The 16,602-nt window shown below is 37.6% G+C and overlaps 1 non-coding gene across 1 annotated transcript; it reads left to right on the forward strand.

Annotated features, from left to right (window-relative positions):
• Positions 1–16,191: 16,191 nt before the first annotated feature.
• LOC131053492 (small nucleolar RNA SNOR75) lies at positions 16,192–16,269 on the forward strand. The gene has a single exon (XR_009107704.1). It is a non-coding gene; the product is annotated as a small nucleolar RNA SNOR75 (small nucleolar RNA).
• The last annotated feature ends 333 nt before the right edge of the window (positions 16,270–16,602 follow it).

Below are 16,602 nucleotides of genomic sequence, written 5' to 3' on the forward strand. Positions count from 1 at the left end.
TTAAGCCTTCAAATGCATAATTGTAGGCATCAATTGCACAAAAAGATGCATCAATTATGTATCTTGAAGCCCCGACTATTCAGTTACCATACCGATTGCAAAAAAAACCTAGTTTTGCTCTTATTTAGGTCTATTCTTGTCTGTAGGGTTCTAAGTAAGTTACCAGAGGCATGGGATTGGTTTGGACTCTATTGTTTCTATGTTTGGGAGTATTTAAGGCTTAAGTTAAGTCAATTCATGTTTTTTATATATTTATCTATCCTTGAATGTAAATAGATCCAATGGTTACTGCATTTGGAAGTGGATTCATTGATGTATCTTGATGGATAAGGCCTAGAGAGGCTTGTGTATGATTTTTTATTCCAATTTTGAATTATGGATTAATGTATGATTCATATGATTTATATATGCCTTGGATTACTATCCTTCCTTGGAATGAAACCCTAGGTTAGTGGTGTCTAGGTGCAAGTTAGTTTGAGTGGCTCTCAATTGGGTCGGGGACCTAAAGTGGTTGTTAGGGAATCTCATAGAGAGTTTCATTAACAAGTGATAATTTAATAAACGAATCAAAGTGAAAACACACATGAAATAAGATAATTATGGTTCCCCAACCATGGCATTTAGTGCTTGTTTAGACTAAGATGGGATTGGGAAGACTTATCCATCCTAGGGACATTGATCTAACATGATCGAACTTCCTTGTCTCCATGAAAGGATTGCTTGGTTCTACATGTGTCGTCAAATGGGCGCTAGGCCCTAGAGAGGTTGTTAGGGAAACTCATGTTGATGCCATGTCATGACACTCTTCCCTACTTGTATCCTAAGATCCTATCTTACGTGGCGGTGTTAGAGGTCTCTGGTGAAACCTTGTTGTGAGACATGTCTATCCATGTGTATCTTTTGTGTTTCCTTGGATGTTGGTATTGTTGGCCTAGTTTTATTGTGTTGTGTGGGGCCTTGTGTCTATCTCAAAGCACATTGGGGTGGACCTAAGGGTTTCACGTGGCCAAGAGGTTGTTTCCTACCTCCATTAGGGATTAGTGGACTTGTTCATGTGCATCAAATGGATCTTTCTTTCTTATTTATAACATCTCTTTATTCTTGATGTAGATGATTCAATTATGTATTAGTATAGGATTTATATCATTATACATCATTATAATCGTTTCATTATTATTGTATATTGGACACTCCTTAGGGAGATTGATGTAATGTTATTTAATGTAATTGGAAAACTATGTAATCCTAGAGTAATATTTAAGTAGTGCAATGTTGGTACCATCTACTCTTATATGGATGGATGTTTTATCACTTCATATGCAAACGGTTATCATAGAAACACTTATTTTGGTGTTTAAAATGGACTTGGTGATAGAAAGGTATGTTTGTGCATTATGTATCACTATGGTATTTCAGCATGGTTTTAGATTCTTAGTTATTATTTACAACATTGCATATGTAGCGATGTTAGGGAACTTGCAAGAGGACTTAGGTTATGTGAACATTTATCTTTTGCTTATGCATTTATTATTGTTGGAATACATTGAATCCAAGAACACTGAGAGGGGGGGTGAATCAGTGTTCTGCCAGTAATATAAGATTTTACCTTATTACAACATACACATATAAACCGATAAATGAAGAAACATATAACATGAAGTAAATAAACTAGCCACATGAATGAACACCATAACACACAAAAATTATAAGTGGAAAACCTCAAAGAGGAAAAACCGCGGTGGGATTTGTGACCCACAATATCAATTCACTAGCCATATGAAAGATATTACATAGTATGGGGGGCCTGCACATGCAGGAAGGCACACTGCCTAGAGCACACTGCTCAACACCAAAGAGTCTCACTGAATACAGACTTCTGCTGAGATAAAACAATAATGGTGAACTCATAAGATGCATCTGCTATACCAAAAAGAATTCTGGTTATAGCTCTATTCTGTACCGATTCTTTAAACCTTTATACAGGTATCTCATTTTCTCCAAGAGTGCTTTACAAACCATCTATTGATCATTGCATGATATTGCTTTCGCATACAAATGATCTACATACATGTCTTTCACATCACACTGTTCTACTTCCTTGTCCTACACACTCTTCTATATTTCACAATGGCCTAATAAACTGACTTAAATAACCTTTACAAACAGCATGCCTTATGTCGGCTTACAATGCATTATAAAATATATTCAATGTCGACCCTATACAATAATTATAAAATGATTGAATAAAACTTTTCAGATCCCAAATTGATGTCGACTTCACAGAATTGTTGGATGTTGGTGTCGGTGTCGGTGTCAGTGCCGGTGGTGACCTTGATTACTTCAATGTTGGTGTATGCCTCCAATGCCGGTATCTTCCCGTATATGCCTCCTACAAAATCTTGTCTCCATCAATGGAAACATATGAATCCAATGAGTGTCAATTGCCAACAATCTCCCCATTTGGCATTGATGGCAACACTCATGTGAAAAATGGATTCCCTGTCGGTTCAACTGAAATGTGCTCCCCCTGAGTTGATTGACTATGTTTGCAATATACTCTCTATCAAATATCCTCCCCCTAGGATTATATACATATTTTTTACATACATATCCTTCCCCTTTGGCATCAATGCCAAAGATCGGTGAAAGAATTGTTAAGGATTTGTGCAAAAGAATGAATAATTACATATTACTTTACCGGAGCTTGACCAATTTCAAGGTTTCTAGATAAGCTTTCTCAAGTAACTATATATAGGTATCCCAACCGGTTTTGAATGTTTCAGATATGGATACAAGTCCACTCAATAGATGTACAAGTGTTTCTTTCTCAATGACTTCTGTCGGTGTTGGCTTCGCAAACATGTCCATGCATTCCCTCTTATGTACACCAAGTGAATCCAATCTTGGACTCACCAAACCTCTGAGACTCCTTGCTCTCTGAATAATCTCGTCTCTTTCTTTTTCAAGAGCAAAAATTTGATTCTCCAAAGTCAAAATTTGTCCATCAATAGATACTGTAAGTGAAGTTAGTCCATCAAAAGAATTAGCAATAGTAGAAATCTTGTCTTGTAACTCCTTTATCCTCTTATCTACATTTGTTGTAAGAATTTTTATATTACAACAGACTCTGTAGATGTTAGTGCACTGTTTCAAATAATTTTCAATAAGTAAGAGTTTCTCCTCAATCTTACTCTTTTCTGTCTCAATAATCTGGTCAAAAGTGACTCTCTTAGCCAAAGTAAATCTTTCAAGTACTTTCCGGTCGGAAATCTATCGTAATGATTGAAAGTTTTTAGATATGTGCTTTGTCAATACCTTAAGCTTGTCGGAAGGGCTTGCTTCATTTTCAATCATACAATCAAGAATCAATCTGTGCAAAATTGTTATTGACTGATCTATTATTCCTTTGTCTGCAAATCCCTCCTTCATTAGCTCTTGAGTAGCCATCGTCATTAGATCTGTGGGACTCATCTCTGTGATTGATTTCTTCTCAACTTGAGAAGTGTCAATTGCCAAAAGTTTTGTTGGGGAATCAAATGTCGATATGGTACTGGGTGTCTTATCAGTCTCCTTTCCCTTATCCTCTCCCGGTGTATCTCTTTTCTCATCCCCTTTTGCACCGGTGGCTTCGCCACTTAGTGCAGTATCTGTTACTACCGATGGAGTATCATCCACAATATTACCAGTACCTTGTACATTATCTACATTACCTTGCTCAATCTGTACAAATGTTGTCTCTGTCGATATAGTCTGTACACTCTCATCAATTTTAGGTTTACATGCTGGTGGTGTTTATACACTCTTATTTACTGTCGGTTCATTCAAAATTTGATCTGAACTTCCCAAAATTCCTTTCCCTTTAGATCTGTTCAGAATGGTGGAAGTTGTTGCCTTAGCAAATTCTTCTTGAGAAGTAAGGAATTCAGGATTATTTTGGAAGAATTTAGCCCAACCATCTCTGGTTTCATTTATTATCTCATTTACTCTACCCATCATTAGGCTTATTTGTCGGGGTTTGCTGCTAAAAATTGTTCAGTTGGTGTGAGATTTTGCCAAGATCAAGAGGCAATGGAAAGCACAAAATAGATGATAGGAATAAACTGTATTCTATCAAGATGAAAATACTGATCAACTGGATCATTAATCGATTAATTATATACAATGAATATGAGTCTACTTATATAGGCAAGGCTATATGGATATGTGAGCACACAAACATGACATGTGGCTCAATAAGAAGCAAGGGTAGGTAGGAAATAGGTGTGGGTAGGTAGGAGAAACAATATAATATTCCACATGAGGTGGATCACCCACTGAATGTGGAGTGTAACAACAAGATCAACACCATAAAAGGTGGAAATTCTCCTACACACACTATCCCAATGTGGCACAAACATCCAAGTGTCTCATACCCAAACTACTATGAAATGCATTTCCTAAGTAAACTTAAGTAAGGTGTAATAATATCCATGATGAATAATTATTTACACCAACACCCCCCCTTAAGTGCAACTTAGGGGAATGCACTTAAGTCTACAATGCAACTAAGCAATGTAAGATGGGTCTCGGCTACAAGGCCATGTTAGGTACCCATGTACAAATGCAAATACATGAAAACCAATGCAAGTAAATCTCTCACAAATCGAGGAAAGAGAGAAAAACCCAATGGGAAAAAACCCTCCCCCAAAAGAGAGATGAAAACTAGATACAAAGAACTCTCATAGAAGTATGTGAAGAACAAAACCCCATGTGAGGAAAAAGTCCCCCCCATATGAGAGAAGAAGAAGAGAGACTAGGAAGCCCCCCTCAATCTGGAATCTGTACCAATGATAGAAGCTCGAAGATGAATGAAGAAACTGCTCCATGAATGTCGAACAACATTCCTCCCCTTAGGAAGAAACAAAACCAAAGGTGTATCCATGAAGTCTCCCCAACCATGAAGGGAACATGAAGCAAAAATACTCATGATGAAAGGAATCTCTGAAAACTGCTCAAGTGTCCCCATGTTGATGCTGAAAGGTACCCCCTCCAGAGGTGGTAAACTATGCCACACTGCTGAAAAAGGCACTCCAAGATCTAGTGGAGATGAATGTAGAACAATATCCAAAGACTCATATGTCTCCTCAAAAGATAAAGAGACCTCCTCCAAGTGTTGTATGAAAGTATCCACAATCATGTTAACCTCTAAAGATTGATCATGTAGAGAATGCACAAGAGGGTTAGAGTTATCCCTCGCAACAATCAAAGAAGGATCATCTTCATCAAAGAGAAGATGAATGCCATGAATGGTGTTTCCCAAATCTGCAATGTAGGAGTCCACAAACAAACTTGCAATGTCTGTCAAGTAGGCATCCCAATCAACTGAAGCTGGAAGACATGAAATATCCTGTTGCACTGAATCATAAGAAGGCAAAACTGTCGCACTAGCTGCATCATCAGGTGCAATAGGTGGTGTGATATCAATAGAAGGAGATGAAATGAAAGGCTCAAGAACGGGGTCACATGTGAGAATCCCCAAGTTCAAATGCCCAAAGTTCTCCTCAACATCGGAATCATCAACATGGGAAGAATCAACCTCATCAATAGGACCAAAATCTGGAAAAGAGTATAACCAAGATGCATGATCAACCACCCCAGTCGCAATGATAGCTCCACTATCCAAGTCTCTAATGATAACTGAATCAGGTGTGAACTCCACAGTTTTCCTAGTTGCCCCATGTGTGATTTGATAGATGGAAAGAAGATTATTTGTCAAGTGGGGTACACACAACACATCATTGAAGGAGTTATCCCCAATGGCAATAGATCCTTTCCCAATCACATCCATGTATGTATGATTGCCCATCAAAATATGTGGCATGTGGCAAGGCTCAAATGTAGAAAACATAGACTGCAAAGATGCCATATGATGAGAAGCCCTTGAATCTAGAAGCCATCTCCCTGAATCATGACTTGTAGTAGCACAAAGAGCTTGTCCCTTTCCTTTATTTGTCCCAAAAGAGTGATCCTTTTCTTTATCCTTGGAAGAAGAAGCCGATGTAGACATTCTAGAAGGTAGTTGATTCTATTCTTCTCAAGAAGATTCCTCAACTCATCAATATCCTTCTTATAACAATGATGTTCATCATGTCCTGACTTCTTGCAATATCCACAAAAAAGATTGTCCTTATATGATTTCCTCTTAGGTGAGAATGGTGAATCACCTTGTTGTGGAGAGGAAGATTGTGCTCCATCTTGATGTGGTTTTGACTTAGATTTCTTTTGATTTTTGCCCTTTCCTTGATTACTTTGATTCCCTTTGTTAGCCACCAAAGCTTGTGACTTTGAAGATTTGAGAATCCCCATCATGGTCAACTTATATTGCTCAAGTATCAACCTCCGTGAATGAATCAAATGAGGGAGAATTGTATGAGGAACCTTGAGCTAACCTATGGGTGTGAAAGCTAGATACAAAGGTTGCATACTCTGAAGGAAGCTTGTCCGACAAGTTATAAACCAATTGAGCATCCTTTTTGTCAATTCCACAATCCTTTAACTTTGCTCTTAATTCAGTTGTTTTTGTGACATAATCTTGGATTGTATCAAAATCCTTGGGATCCAAAGTTGTGAGTTCACTATCAAGCTTGTAGCCCTTAATCTCATCAACTTGACCATACAATTTCTTAAAAATATCCCAAGCCTCTTTAATTGTTGTACACTTATCAATGTGAAAAATGAGGTCATCTGATACATACTTTCTAAGAGTTCCAAGTGCCATAGAATTCTTAGTAAGCCATTCAATTTGAGCATTAGGATCAGCCTTAGGATCAGGTGGTGTTGTTATAGTTTCATTTACATAATGAATGAGTCATTTTTCCATTAGTTTACTCCATGCCTTAATTTTCCATGATGCATAATTATGAGGAGTTAAAAGTGGAAATTTAGGAGAACCCAGAGCACCAAAATGAAAAAACACAAGATAGAGAGAGGCACAATCACTCAAGATACCCCCCCAAAATACTCAATCAAGAAATCCCCCCCAAAATGGTGATTTTGACACTTTATACTTAGTGTGTATACAATGGGCCACTTGTAAAACAAGGCAAAGTGGACTTCTGATTTCAATTTACAACTTCTCAAAATGAGATCTAAGAGACTTCAACAAATACTGCTAGTGATCTAAACTAAGATCCAAGCAAAATGCAAGTACCAAATATGCTAAAAATGGCCAAATACAGAAAGTACAATTTCTATTTCACTACAAACATATGGCAGATTATGAAAGTAGATGAAAAAATATGCACTTTCAAAAAAAACGGCACCGGAAAAGAAGTCCATACGAGCCCAAATGAAGCCTCCAAAGTTGTAAAAATCGAGATTTCATGATTTCCGAAAAACCTGTATCCGAAAATCCAAAAACTCTTGCACCACTATACAGATCATGAAATTCTACCCCAAACAAAAAAAAAATTGCTCGAAAAAACGAGTCCGGATGAGTGAGATATCGCTATTTGAAAAATGCCTGCAAAATTATAATTTCTAGAAAATTTCTGCCGCAACGTCAAACTTCAAATGCCTCTAGATTTGGCCTCCGAAGTCCGATTTGGATGAAACAAAAGGAAAAACTGACTTTCTTGGATCCTCTCAATCCAATGGTAGCCTCAGATTTGGCCTATCAAGCTTCAATAATAACCTTCAATAGAAAACTCCAAATACACAACCCCAAATAACATCAAATTTCTCTCAATTAGCAAACCAATGACACTCTAATGGATCTGATACCATGTGAGACATGGACCAGCTCTGATACCATGTGATATTTTGCCAAGATCAAGAGGCAATGGAAAGCACAAATAAGAGAGAACAAAATAGATGATAGGAATAAACTGTATTCTATCAAGATGAAAATACTGATCAACTGGATCATCAATCAATTAATTACATACAATGAATATGAGCCTGCTTATATAGGCAAGGCTATATGGATATGTGAGCACACAAACATGACATGTGGCTCAATAAGAAACAAGGGTAGGTAGGAAATAGGTGTGGGTAGGTAGGAGAAACAATATAATATTCCACATGAGGTGGATCACCCACTGAATGTGGAGTGTAACAACAAGATCAACACCATAAAAGGTGGAAATTCTCACACACTATCCCAATGTGGCACAAACACCCAAGTGTCTCATACCCAAACTACTATGAAATGCATTTCCTAAGTAAACTTAAGTAAGGTGTAATAATATCCATGATGAATAATTATTTACACCAATAGTTGGCAACATCTATACATCTTTTCATTTCCTCATTATTTATAGAGCCACACATATTCAAAAGTTCAACTTCCTTAATTTCCCTATCCCTTTTGTCTGCATCCAATCTTCTTGCATCTAACTTATTGTACAATGATAACAAAATTTCCTTCAAAATATCTACCAAAGCCTTCTTATATGTGTCTATATGTAACAAAAATGCTTCTTCTATTTCATTTTGCTCATTTTCATCTAGATGTTCATATAAATTTGACACATTCTTCAAAATACCATCTTTTGTTACCTCACCAATTAACTCTGCACAAGTCATATTAGCAGATTCAGTTTCTTCATCACCCTTTTTCTTCTTCTTGTCGGGGGTTGTAGGGGTGGGTGGAACTGGTTTCCTCTTCTAAGTAGGTTTCCTTGCCGAAGGTGTGGGTGCAGTAGGCTTTGTCACTTTTCTTAATAGTTTCCTCCTTGGCTCCACCTTCTTCTCCTCTACCGGAGGCTTGTCAACTTTCTTCCTATGTACCCTTCTAAATGCAAGAGGTTGATTATCCTCTATATCAGAATCAAAAGTGATAGGAGAAATGAAAATTTTAGGCCTTTTTGCCTCAGGAGCACTAACCGCTATCAGTTGATCTACTAGTTTAGATCCAAAACCTAGTTCTGTATCTATCCTGTGGATAACATTTTGAACGAAGGCACACACTTTGTCTATTTTCTTTTCTCTTCTTTTCTTATTGAAGCCAATTTAACTTCAAGAGCCTTCTCCTTCGCAGTGCCAAAATGTTCACTCTTGTCATCTAATGGAGCATCAAGCAACATTTTTGCATAAAGTTCCAAGATATTGTCATCAACTTTTGATCCCAATTCAATGACCCATATGGTTCTTGGTTCCACTGCTTCCATGAGGGTCTCATCTATTTTTACCATGAAGTAGATATCAGTGGAGTATATTTCCACAATGTGCTTGGAGATTCTCTCCCTCGATCTCATATTCTTTTGGAAAGATTAAGAAGCCCCATAGCTTCTCATCCCTGGTGTTGCCAAGACCAGTGATTTCATCTTTAATTTGCATGCCCACCGATATGTCATGAGCCCAACGTTTCTTTCCCAAACCCAGGAGCTCATTCATGAAATATTACATCAAGTAGACAATAAGATTGCCAAACCTAAATGTTCCCTTCTTGACACCTTTGATCTTGCCAAGATTTAACATTAATTCACTTCTTAACCATTCACACAAATCATACTTTCTATTATTCCTTAACATTTGGTATGCAACATGGATACATGAACTGCCAACAGAGTTCAATCGACTTGATTATGTTACCTTGTAGTCGATGATCATGCTGGCAAATTTCACATCTGTATCTTTGATGGTGTTGATCCTCGTCGACCTTCCATCATGGGTTGCACCGGTGAGATTTTTAACCTCAGCGTTGGAGATCTTCTTCCCTGGTTCCTGTCCAACTTTGGGTAAGCTGGTGACCACCTGAATTGCTTCCTTGGTGATCATGTATAGTCGATCCATCCAGATGAATTCATTGTGGACCCTGCTCAGAACATATCTAATCATTTCATCCTTGAATTCTAATATATACAGGATTCCGATTAACCCTAGGTCTTCAATGATTTGATATTCTGGCTTGATTGTTCCAGAGCTACCTAGTATCACAGATTGATACATTCCCTTGATCTCCTCAGTGCCTAAATCCTCCAAAGTGCAGTGAATATAGGCCCTAACGTCTTCTACATAAACTATGCCATCGGGAACCCTTGAGAATGCGCTAGTGGAGTCTTCCTTCTTTGCTATTTGAGGAGCTTCCTTAAAAACATGTCTGAGCCTATCCTTAACCTTGACAATAGTGGGATTTGTAATGAAAGTAGGAGTAGATGAAGATCCGAATGTCATTTCAAAGAAATACCTGGATAATCAATCGTTGGTTTGAAAGATCTTGATAACTGTTGGAAATCTTTTCAGAATGCCTTTGCTCGCTCTTGATCGCCCATTATTCACCTTTGCTTCGCTCTAGCTTGCTCGAGTGTTGGGTGAGTGAAAATGAGTTCATTTTCCCTTTTTATCAGCGAGTAAACCCTAATCCTTCACTGTCATAAATGCTTAATGGTGTACCCTACCGAATGTCGGTTTCACAGTTTTATGCTGGATAAACCTTCATCAATGATCAATACAACTCTCCATATCTCTTCCGGGGAATATGCAAGATTTGCAATGAATTTGCCAACCCCTAAGGCATATGCCTTAGTTACCGTTGAATTTCCTGTCGGTGTAGGAATTCTCTGTTCTACCGGTGTAGTTGCATCTCCACTTGGTTCTTCAGACTTTCTTACCCATCTCTTGGTGTGATCATGTTGTATTTCATTTACCTTCTGCTTTCCTTTCTCATTTGCTCTATCATTGCTAACTGGTTTAGTCTTGCTTCTGCAGTACTCAACAATATGACCTATTTTGATGCATGCATAACATGTAACATTGTTCTTTTGAATTGCTTTTCCATATCCAATGTCATTCCTTGATCTGCATTGATTAGCCAAATGTCCAAACCTTCCACATGCATGACACTTAACATTCATTCTGCAATCTTCTGACTTATGCCTATATTTCTTACAATTCGTGCATTGACCGAGAACTGAATTATAGTTTTGATTTGCTCTATTCCTACATTGTTTAGCCATATGCCCAAATTTATTATAGACAAAGTATCTACCACTGAATTTATAAGCATTAGATTGCCTTACCGGTTTCCTCTGGTCTTATGAGCTTTGCATACTGGTTGTTTGATCTTCATTTGCAGTACTGGAGCTTTCACCTTGTACAAATCCAAGTCCTCTAGAATCATCATTCTGCCTTTGTCTTTTCAATAAATCATCCAACTGTGCAACACTAATCCTGGATTTTTCTTTATACTCACTTGTAGTAGTCAGATCATTTCTCAGAGTTATCATTTGTCTCTCAAGCTCTTGTTCATTATTTCGGGATTGTACCAAATTAGTTTTCAACACATCATTCTCATGAGCCAATCTGCTACATTCTTCAAATTTGTTCTTCAAATATACATCTAGATTTTCTTCCTTCTTCTTTATGTCCTCAATTTCTTTTGACATCCTCATAGTTGGGTCTTGCATTTCATTCTTCATGAGCATGTTTGCTTGACTTAGCTTTTGACATTGTTCTTTAAGTGCATTTTTCTCTTCATCATCATGGTTTTGCAAAAGTTCCTTCCTCCTAGCTTGAGCTGATGATAACCTTTCTTGCAGAACAAGAATGAATTCATTAGCATAATTCAATTCACTTTGCAGCTTCAAGTTCTTCAACCTTTCAACATCATAATCCTCAAGTGCTATCTCAAGTTGCTTCTCCATAGCCATGTTCAATGATTTCGGTTTCAGGATCTTCCTCAAGTTGTTAAACTTCCTCTGAGGTACCAGGATCTGATACCAATTGTTGGAATACAATGAATCCAAGAACACTGAGGGGGGGAGGGGGGGGGGGGGGGGTGAACCAGTGTTCTGCCGGTAATATAAGATTTTACCTTATTACAACATACACATATAAACCGGTAAATGAAGAAACATATAACGTGAAGTAAATAAACCAACCACATGAATGAACACCATAACACACAAAATTTATACGTGGAAAATCTCAAAGAGGAAAAACCATGGTGGGATTTGTGACCCACAATATCAATTCATTGGCCATATGAAAGATATTACATTGTATGGGGGGCCTACACATGCAGGAAGGCACACTGCCTAGAGCACACTACTCAACACAAAAGAGTCTCACTGACTACAGACTTCTGATGAGATAAAACAATAATGGTGAACTCACAAAATGCATCTGCTATGCCAAAAAGAGTTCCGGTTATAGCTCTGTTTTGTACCGGTTTTTTAAACCTTTATACTGGTATCTCCTTTTCTCCAAGAGTGCTTCACAAACCATCTACTGATCATTGCATGATATTACTTTCGCATACAAATGATCTACATACATGTATTTCACATCCAATTGTTCTGCTTCCTTGTCCTACACACTCTTCTATATTTCACAATGGCCTAATAAACTGACTTATATACTTTTTACAAACAATATGCCTTATGTCAGCTTACAATACATTATAAAATGATTGAAAAAAACTTTTCAGATCCCAAATTGATGTCGGCTTCACAAAAGTGCTGGATGTCGGTGTCGGTGGTGACCTTGATTACTTCAATGTCGGTGTATGCCTCCAATGTCGGTATATGCCTCCTACAAAATCTTGTTGCCATCAATGATAACATATGAATCCAATGAGTGTCAATTGCCAACAATTATAGTTAGTTCCTTAATGAGTTTATAATTGTAATGTACTTTGTTTCAAAACAAAAATATTGTTGTGTTTAATTGGTTAGTTAGCTTTGTCCTTTGGGGTTCCTTAATGGGACGTTACAAGAAACATATTGAAACAACTATGTTATGCATTAGGATACATCTACAAAGCATGGGCAGTCTCGAAGGAAGTTGCTTTCAGGATACATGAGTTATTATTTTTCCGAAAGAACACAATGGAGGTGGTTGATTTGTCTTGTCCTCCTGCTAACTACAGTCCCATCCATGTCTCGAGGTCTTATTCGAAAATATTGAGTGATTTGATCAATGACATAGTTTGAAAGGAGATTGGCTTTGGTATTTGCTTCTTTAAAAATATGTTTAATAGTAAAGTCCACATCCTCAAGCAATGCTCACCTACCACACGTCCGGTTTCCAACTTGGGGTAGAGTTGGAGATTAAAAGACTCGAATTGCATTGAGGGAATCTCCCTCAATGTCAATATTACATATATTATTTTCTTTCTAGAAGCCAAGGCTGCCAAGGAGGGTTGTATACTCAACATTGTTGTTTGTTCCATCTATGAGCTTAATAGTTCCACCCTAGACCAATTCTCCTTTAGTGTTTCTGATTATGAAACCTGCTCTTGAGGGGCCAAGGTTGCCTCTACTGGCCCCATCAAAGTTCAATTTTAAACGAACCTTTGGTAGAAGGGTTGAAGTCATAGTTGTGAAAATAAAGTAGATATAATCCATAGGTGCATATTGGATGTTGTAAAGGGAATTATAAATTTATGGTTTGACAATAGTTCAAGTAGAGGCAAAAAGATGTGTTGGGTCCACTTTAAATTTTGAATTTGAAACTTCAAAAGCATCAAATTCATGGTTGTGAATTTGAATGATGAGTTTAAATTCCGCGACTTCCTTGATTTTCCTCTTCCATGCCATCATTTTTAGGGTTTTCATAAAGGTTTTTCTAGTATTTTTTTTGTGAATACTGGCAATGCCCATTTAAAAAAATATCATTGCACTTTAGTGACAATATCTCTTACAGCTATCAGTTCTTACAATTTTTTATTTGTACCTTCCAATATATTATTTAATGCATTACTACCTATTGTCACAACAATTTGCACCCTTGCTAAGCTATCAACTCAACAACCTTGTGAAACATGGAAACAACCCCGAAGTGTGGGACCTTGTACAAGGGGGTTGAATCTCCGAAGAAGGCTGGTTTCCTTCTCAATCCAAGTGTAAGTGTTGAACCAACTCAACACTCCAAATTCTACTTCTAAACCTATCCTAATAGCTTGCAAAGGAAAAGGGAAGAAGGAAATGCTAAAATGAAAGGAGGTGATGCACCAAGATAAGAGACGTTTCTCTCCCCACCCATAAATGATAGAAAGAATCAATTGAAACACCCTGGGGATGCACATACTTCAGTTGCATGAATGAACCCAAACACATATACGAAGGTTAGAAATTGCTGAGTGTCAAAAGGGGAGAAGGTTTCCCACAAGTCGCACCTAGAACATGTTAACACAACATACACTCGAGAGAAAGCCACCAACACACACTTATAATGAAAGTAATAACACATACACAACATGCATAAGTTGAAGGAAGGCAAGAATGATGATTTCAATTCATTATAAGGCCAATGGCCAAACTTACAGTTGCAGAAATGCAAGATAAATACAAGCCTTCAAGAGAAGTGAAAGAGCATAGAATAACTTGAGCCAATGGGGAGAGAACCATTTAAAATGAGGCTTAACAACCTTTATATAGAAAACTGGTTGCAGAGGAGAGACCATTAGTCAAGAAAGAGAAGCCTTGACCCTTGTGTGTGTAGAGGAATGTAGTAAGGGAATATAGGGAAGTGCATGGACCTGACATGGTGTACATGCAAGCAACTCGACCATACCTTGACAAGGCAATCCCAAGAAGAAAAGTACTTCTAGAAGGTGGATTGTCTGACATTCCAAAGTCAGAGCATGCAGGCCTTACATGAAGGCCATCAAGTAACCATATAGAAGCATGGCCCTGAACTCCACTTGATGGCAATCCTACAAAACATTAAACGCATCCCTTGTAGCTTCACGGATGAAAGTAGACAAGTCGCGAGAGTTGGTAGAGCATTAAGAGCCATGGGTGTTGATCATGCCATGCAGATGTATTGCAAGTTGGAAACCTCAGATTCAGGTTTTGGAAGACTTTGAATCACAGGATTTCGGAGTTCCAGGGTTAAGGAAGGAAAAGGCTTGGTAAATTTGGGATCATAGGATTCCAAAGTTCTGGGGGCAAGGAAGGCAAAGGCTTGGAAAATTTGGGATCACCGTATTCTGGAGTTTCAGGTTCAAGGAAGGCAAAGGCTTAGGAACTTTGGGATCACGAGATTTTGAAGTTCCGGGGGCAAGGGAGGCAAAGGCTTGGGAACTTCAGGATCACGGGATTCCGAAGTTCCGGGGTCAAGACAACACTTCACACCTCATGATTCCATTGTTTTTTTCTTGGATTAACTGTGGTAGCGTTGTTCCATGGAACATATCTCTAACCGGTTCTCATTGATTGACCAAGGATGTCATAAAAATGACAACACTACCATTGTTGATGATCATGTTCTTGAATATAGCACAAAAAGTTTGCTAAACAATAGACTTATTACAGTTGAGCATTTGTTCGACAACATGCTTCAAAAACGAAAAAAAAGATTTTGGGGGACAAGCCAACAAATGAACAAACATATATATCTTTGAAATGAATAACATTTTTTTTTTTATCTTTCTAGAATTCTTACAGTTGTATCTAAGATGTCTTAGCAACCAACAACAAATCTACTCAATGTAATCAATATCCTAAGTTAATCGTCTTCATAGACTGCAAGAACATTTTGTATTACAAAACATTTTGCATACCTTTCTAGTTTAACCTATAAGTTTCATCTATTCATATTTAATTTTTTTCCATATTTCAAGAGCAATGCAATTTTATTCTAAATAATTACTCGTAACAAAAGCAATGTTCATTTCTTCCAACTTTTATATGCCCCCCAATATATTACCCAAAACATATCTTACTATTAGCACAACCATTTGAGCTGGTTAGAGTGAAAATGCTAATTTATAAACCAAAAAACAAACCCCAAAAATCATTTATAGATCCAAAAATAGAAAAAAAAAATCATTATAGACTCAAAAACATATCTAATCTCCAATATACTAAGAATCATTTAAGATCCATTTCCATTTTCGTTTCCATAGTCAATAAAAATCTTTAAATACAGGCACACGGCCGTCAAATATAGGTACGGTTGTACCTCATCGATGACCAGCGGGAAAACCCTTACGTTTGGAAACCCTAATTCCATGTTAATGAGGCTGTAAACCCTAACAGTGAAATATTGTCTCCTGGATCCACGACTTTTGATATTTCTATATAGATACATATTTGCGGTCGAGGTATTCCCAGCGTTCGCGATGCATCAAAGAAGCAATAGGTTATGCCTTCTACACAGTATCTGTTGCTATTTAGATTTTATTTAGGTATGCAAAGGTTTATATGATTTAGTTTGAGAAACGTGTTTTTAAAGCTGTTAAGGTAGCTCTTGTTTTATGGCGGTTCTCGGTGATGTGAAATCGATGACGAGTCTGATTATTTCCATTCTTGTGATGTTAATCGAGGCATTTGTCTGAGAGAATCGCATTGATTTCCTTTTCATTTTTATTTGTTAAGTTTTTTCTGCCGGATGATGAAAACAGATTGTTTTCACGACGGTCATCAGAGGCATCTGTCTATGAAGATGACACTTTCATTTTGTTTCTGACGGCTGCCAGTAATTGAAGGCCAGGGCTTGAATTAAATTTAGGGTTTTGGAACGTGGTCAGTGTTTGAATAAGGGATATAGGTTTAGAATCTGGTCTGTGATCTTGATGATGAAAACTGTTTTGCGACGCCCAGTCGGAGGAGCCTTTTAATTCACGGAGCTCCATTGAAGTTACAAAACACGGTTTGTCTGAAAGATGAATCAGTT

This window comes from Cryptomeria japonica, chromosome 4 (assembly GCF_030272615.1).
Source record: "Cryptomeria japonica chromosome 4, Sugi_1.0, whole genome shotgun sequence".
In the NCBI taxonomy this organism is placed as follows: domain Eukaryota; kingdom Viridiplantae; phylum Streptophyta; class Pinopsida; order Cupressales; family Cupressaceae; genus Cryptomeria; species Cryptomeria japonica.